This window comes from Rhinichthys klamathensis, unplaced genomic scaffold (genome assembly GCF_029890125.1).
Source record: "Rhinichthys klamathensis goyatoka isolate OS25496 unplaced genomic scaffold, OSU_Roscu_1.1 h1tg000011l_1, whole genome shotgun sequence".
In the NCBI taxonomy this organism is placed as follows: domain Eukaryota; kingdom Metazoa; phylum Chordata; class Actinopteri; order Cypriniformes; family Leuciscidae; genus Rhinichthys; species Rhinichthys klamathensis.
In genome coordinates, this window is record NW_026606564.1 from 12,571,682 (window position 1) to 12,577,500 (window position 5,819).

Below are 5,819 nucleotides of genomic sequence, written 5' to 3' on the forward strand. Positions count from 1 at the left end.
CTGATATTGTATTCAAAGTAGATTTTAAATTTAGTAATTTATATATTAGTTGATCAGTATTAGTTGTCTCTTGAGATTTTATTTCTCACAACGACCTGCCTGTTTAAATATTGTAGATTACGATGTATCCAAATGTGTTGCTGCATGGATGTGCTAAATTTTATCCAAACACCAAATCAACATTGGTGGGACATTATATCAAAACATTATCTAACTCGATCTTCTAGCTTTTTCTAATAATTAGCTGATGTTTTAACTTAAGCTTATAGTTCAGAGTGGATCGTATTCTGTAAGCTAACGTTTCATAATATTAGTGATATTTAGGCCACAGTAGGCCTCAGATAACAGCTGCATTTTTGGAACATGGTTGTCGCTGGTTTAAAAATGTTTGAAGGGAGTCTGAGAGATAATTTTCCAATGACCTGCTGCCACTAGTATTGTTCCAGGCTTGGGTCAGCTTGGATCAACCCATTTCCAGGGACCAGCTGAGCTTTGGACAAATTTGATTGACTAGCTTTGACCAGCTCATAAACAGCTTGGACTAACCTGTTTGTTTATAACCAATTTATGACATGCTCCAAAACACAGCACCACCAACACCATACATCTCTTTCTTCTTCTAAACACAAAGTAAGATATTTTGAAGAATGTTGGGAACCATACAGCTGATGGACCCCATTGACTTTCATAGGATGGAAAAAATAAATACTATGGAACTCAATGGGGTCCAACATCTGTTTGCATATAGTTGCATAATAAAGCAGACTAAAGAAATTCATACAGGTTTGAGTAAATTATGGGTGAGTAAATTAAACTTTCTTTAACCAGCATGGAAATTGTACTGGTCTATGATATTTTGTTTAAAAGCATAATAATCTTGCATTTCAGTGAATGACTTTATGCTGTTGTAAAAATATATTTTTTTATTTTAATCACAGGATGCCTGGGTCCATATTTAAGAAATGCAAAGCATGCAATGTCCACATTGCTGTGGCTTGCAAAACCTGCGGACAAAAGCAGGAGATGAAAAAAATCTGTAAAAGCTGCCAAACAAAAAGTAAATGAGCGATGGGTTCAAAATATGAAAAAGGGGAATAATTTCTGTAAACTTATAAATTCAGTAAATGTTCTGGTAAGTCACTATCTGAAATATATTCACATGTTATAGTTGTAGGCTCTGTAACGTAAAGCATGATGAACTGAATTGTGTGTGTGTGTGTGTGTGTGTCTGTGTGTGTGTAACATAAAGCTGTCACGAACCACACCAGGAAACACAGGAGAAGATCCAATTGCAGAAAGTATGTTTAATAATGGAAATCCATTACTCAAAATCCAGTCCAGGCAATAGTCAATATCATAATCCATCCAAAACAAGAACATAAACAGGAACACAGAAGTGGCGTGATAAATACAAGGACTCCGTGACACATACTGAAACAGACAGGGTTATATACACAGGGAAATGACAATGCTAATGGGGAACAGGCTGAGTGCAATAATCAGTGATAAGAGACAGCTGAGTGCAATGAAAAGACAAGGATCATGGGGGATGTAGTTCAAGAGTGTGATGGACACCGTGGGGAAGGAGGACATCTAGTGGTGACCCAAGGAACATAAACCAGACACTGTGACATAACCCCCCCTCTACGGAGCGGCTACCAGACGCTCCAAGACGTGACAGACAAACAAGTGTCCAGGCGGGAGGTGGACTGGTGGAGGATCAGGGGGAGGGATGGGGGGCCAGGTCCATGGAGAGAAACGGGGACAGGGAATGACAGTTCCTCTGGAGGCCAGGGCGGAGACGACAGTCCCTCGGGCGGCCAGGGCGGAGACTTTACCTCGGGCGGCCAGGGCGGAGACTTTCCCTCGGGCGGCCAGGGCGGAGACTTTCCCTCGGGCGGCCAGGGCGGTGAATACCCTTCAGGCGGCCAGGGTGGAAACGACAGTCCATCTGGCGGCCAGGGCGAATCAGGCAGTGCAGGCGGCCGGGACGGGACAGGTCCTTTGGACGACCAGGGCGAAGACGACCACTCTGGCGGCCACGGCGGAGATGACCACTCTGGCGGCCACGGTGGTGAAGACCCCTCGGGCGGCCACGGCGGTAGCTCAGGCGTAGGAACAGCAGACGCCGGCTCAGGAACAGCCACAAGAACTCTTGGCTCCGTCTCTGGAACAGACATTGGCTCCGTCTCTGGAACAGACATTGGCTCCGTCTCTGGAACAGACATTGGCTCCGTCTCTGGAACAGACATTGGCTCCGTCTCTGGAACAGACATTGGCTCCGTCTCTGGAACAGACATTGGCTCCGTCTCTGGAACAGACATTGGCTCCGTCTCTGGAACAGACATTGGCTCCGTCTCTGGAACAGACATTGGCTCCGTCTCTGGAACAGACATTGGCTCCGTCTCTGGAACAGACATTGGCTCCGTCTCTGGAACAGACATTGGCTCCGTCTCTGGAACAGACATTGGCTCCGTCTCTGGAACAGACATTGGCTCCGTCTCTGGAACAGACATTGGCTCCGTCTCTGGAACAGACATTGGCTCCGTCTCTGGAACAGACATTGGCTCCGTCTCTGGAACAGACATTGGCTCCGTCTCTGGAACAGACATTGGCTCCGTCTCTGGAACAGACATTGGCTCCGTCTCTGGAACAGACATTGGCTCCGTCTCTGGAACAGACATTGGCTCCGTCTCTGGAACAGACATTGGCTCCGTCTCTGGAACAGACATTGCCTCCGTCTCTGGAACAGACATTGCCTCCGTCTCTGGAACGGGCACTGGCTCTGCCTCCGGCTCTGGAACGGGCACTGGCTCTGCCTCCGGCTCTGGAACGGGCACTGGCTCTGCCTCCGGCTCTGGAACGGGCACTGGCTCTGCCTCCGGCTCTGGAACGGGCACTGGCTCTGCCTCCGGCTCTGGAACGGGCACTGGCTCTGCCTCCGGCTCTGGAACGGGCACTGGCTCTGCCTCCGGCTCTGGAACGGGCACTGGCTCTGCCTCCGGCTCTGGAACGGGCACTGGCTCTGCCTCCGGCTCTGGAACGGGCACTGGCTCTGCCTCCGGCTCTGGAACGGGCACTGGCTCTGCCTCCGGCTCTGGAACGGGCACTGGCTCTGCCTCCGGCTCTGGAACAGCAGACACTGGCTCTGGCCCTGGAACAGACACTGACACTGGCTCCGACCCAGGAGCAGACACTGGCTCTGGAACAGGCTCCGACCCTGGAACGGCAGACCCTGACATGTCCAGGATCCGAGCCAGACGCTCCAAATAATCCATCATAGCCCTGGCGGCCACACGAATGGGCATCTCCTGATCGGTGTCTGGCTGGGCAGACAGAACGTGAACAGTCTCTGACTGGGCAGACGTGACGTGAACAGTCTCTGGCTGGGCAGACGTGACGTGAACAGTCTCTGGCTGGGAAGACGTGACGTGAACAGTCTCTGGCTGGGAAGACGTGACGTGAACAGTCTCTGGCTGGGAAGACGTGACGTGAACAGTCTCTGGCTGGGCAGACGTGACGTGAACAGTCTCTGGCTGGGCAGACGTGACGTGAACAGTCTCTGGCTGGGCAGACGTGACGTGAACAGTCTCTGGCTGGGCAGACGTGACGTGAACAGTCTCTGGCTGGGCAGACGTGACGTGAACAGTCTACGTGAACAGTCTCTGGCTGGGCAGACGTGCGTCTCTTACCCCCTCTCCGTCTGCGACGGTGAGACGGTGGCTTCAATTCGTCCCTCACCCTCCCAGAGTCGAAAGGGGGCCATGGTGGAGAGTGGTGTTGGACTCCCTCTCGACCACCAACTCCTCTGCGACCTCCCCGGGTCCCATGAAAAATGACTAGACGGGTTCCCTCAAACATATCTCTCCTCTCCCGCTCAGTGGCTGGGGAGGAGAAGTTGGAACACATACCGCTGGATCTGTGTGTGACGGAGTCCTTCTGTCACGAACCACACCAGGAAACACAGGAGAAGATCCAATTGCAGAAAGTATGTTTAATAATGGAAATCCGTTACTCAAAATCCAGTCCAGGCAATAGTCGATATCATAATCCATCCAAAACAAGAACATAAACAGGAACACAGAAGTGGCGTGATAAATACAAGGACTCCGTGACACATACCGAAACAGACAGGGTTATATACACAGGGAAATGACAATGCTAATGGGGAACAGGCTGAGTGCAATAATCAGTGATAAGAGACAGCTGAGTGCAATGAAAAGACAAGGATCATGGGGGATGTAGTTCAAGAGTGTGATGGACACCGTGGGGAAGGAGGACATCTAGTGGTGACCCAAGGAACATAAACCAGACACTGTGACAAAAGCATGATGAAATGTATTGTGTGTGTGTGTGTGTGTGAGTGTGTGTGTGAGAGAGAGAGAGAGAGAGAGAGAGAGAGAGAGAGAGAGAGAGAGAGAGAGAGAGAGAGAGAGAGAGAGAGAGAGACTTATTAAATTCATCAAAAGTGATGTTTAACATTCACCATTGTATTATTAATGACTGATGTTTTCTCTCTTGTGATGACAGATGCACAAATTCCAAGCACTGGGAACATATCCACTTCTTCTCCTGGGGAAAAGGACTGCATCAGGATGTTTCACAACGGAAATAATAACAAATCATTCCTTTTCCTCCCCACAGGAGAAGTTGTCAATAGACACAATAGCAAATATTTTTTCAAGTGTTCTAAAAGGTAACTCTACTGCTACAGACTTTCCATTTAACAGTTTTAACCATACCTTAGCAAAACCAATTTTAATGGCAATCAATGTACAGTAGTCAAATTCTATTTTCGGCTGTAGTTATCACATTTGGAGCAATGGCTCCTTTCCAACTGAGCAGCCTTTCAGGTTATATCAATCTAAGGCTCATTTGAATGTAGAAATAGAGATTCCTTGCTCCTGTTCAACCTGCTAATGTTCTGGAATTGATTTGCACTTTGTCCAATTTGAAATTGCAATTTTGTAATTTGATTTGCATTTTAAATGACCGTACAATTGTTAAAAAAGAGATGCACATAGTAATTTCAGTGGTTTCTTTTAAGTGTTTAAAAACTTGCTTTGATGAATTTAACCTAATTGTATAAACTAATTTCAACTGCAAGTTTGACAATCCTTGAAAGCAAGCATACCAAGAGAAATTACAGTTTAAAATTATTATACTATATATAATATTATTTTATTATTATATTAGGTTGCATGCTATTATGTGTTCTATATCCATATAGCAATATTAAATATTATTGCTTATTATGATGTAAATGATGTTTTTGGGTGGGGGTTCAGGGTTATTTGTTACACACAAGTGCGTGTTTGTGAGTTAAAGATATAATTGAAATTGTTCTGACAGCTTCTGCTCTGCTAATTTAATAGTGAAATATTCTGCCCTGGAAACTGGAGTTGAAAATAACCCCTGCATGTCCTCCAGCGGAGAAGATACTGGTGATTTCAACACTCAAGTAGAAGGAGATGGTCCCAGTGACACCCCCAGTGGAGAGGAAGTAGTTACTCTGATCCTTACTCCAGTGGATCTTTCATCTGAATCCTCATACACCTTCCAGCCACCCATTAAAAAGAGGATCCTTGAGATGTCTAAAAGTAATTATGTATAATTTATTTTGTTGAGAACTAACAATTGTTTCTAACTAAATGTCAAGTATACACAAGTATCTAATGTATTAAGTACTATACTTTCTAACTGTGACACAACCTGTTTTTATATGTCACCGGCATTTATATATTTTTAAGGAATATGTTGCTTCACTCAGTATCTCAAAAGGCTGCTTTACCTGTTTCAGGAATTAGTGCTTCTCCTCC